Source organism: Theropithecus gelada, chromosome 1, assembly GCF_003255815.1.
Source record: "Theropithecus gelada isolate Dixy chromosome 1, Tgel_1.0, whole genome shotgun sequence".
NCBI classification, from domain to species: Eukaryota; Metazoa; Chordata; class Mammalia; order Primates; family Cercopithecidae; genus Theropithecus; species Theropithecus gelada.
This window is the reverse complement of record NC_037668.1, coordinates 183849730-183850891: the sequence shown is the minus strand read 5'-3', so window position 1 is coordinate 183850891 and position 1162 is coordinate 183849730.

The window sequence follows — 1162 nt, the reverse complement described above, 5'->3', positions numbered from 1 at the left end:
GAATTTTGGGAGGACATAAATGTTCAGTCCATAGCATCACCCCATAGATTTCTTAAATAGTTGGAAATATCCCAGAGGCTTACTTGCTTCATAACAGCAGTCAAGGCTTAGCAACAGCAGGTAAATTCAAGAGTTACTTCAGCCCGGCTATTGACCTCATGTGATTATCTCCTTTAACCTATCCAGACCATCAGTTTATCTCAGTTAAATTTGTACTGCCATGGCACGTATATTGGGGGAAAAAAATGTGCTACTTAGATTTCCCAAGCAATTTGTATTTCATCTCCTAAAGCTGACACAGGGAGTTTATCAGGCCCAGAGTTCAAATTCTGACTTTCCAGCTGATCATTATGGAACTGGCTTCCTTGCTGGCTTTAGCATCTGGAGTTGCAACAGATACCTTGGTGCCTGAAACATGCTTATGAAATCTATGAAACCACAAGCCAGCTGTCCAGTTCCAATGTGAAGCAACATTTACTCTTGGGCTACAGTGCCTTGATTGTGGCATGTCACCTTGGAGGAGGAACTGGCCTCATCAGACACAAGAAATGAGTCTCAGGTCCCATGAAGTGGCTCATGCTTGTATCCCAACACTTTGGGAAGCCCAGATGGGAGAACTGCTTGAGGCTAGGAGTTCAAGACAAACCTGGGCAACAAAGTGAGAGTCTATCTCTACAAAATTGAAAAACTTAGCTGGGCATGGTGATGCACTCCTGTAGTCCCACCTACTAGAGAGGCTGAGGTGGAAGGATTGCTTGAGCCCAGGACGTTGATGATGCAGTGAGCTATGATGGCACCACTGCACTCCAGCCTGGGGGACAGAGAGTGACCCTGTCTCTAAAATTAAGAAAAAAAGAGAAAGAAATGAGTCTAAATCAAAATAAAGAGCAACCAGTTTCCAACAGAAGGTCATTCTAAGGTGAAAATTAAGGCAAAAAATGTAAAAAGATAGATTGTATAAACATTTTTACTTCAGCTTTGTTGGTTTATCCTAATAACTTTCCTATCTTTTTTAACAGATTTCTTTAAATTAAGCATATTTGCAATTTAAATAGCAAAAACATTATGTAGCTATTAATTACTATATATACTTGATCTATAATAAATTCTAAAACACTAAACACTAAATAACCAAACACTAAATATAGAAAACACTAAACAG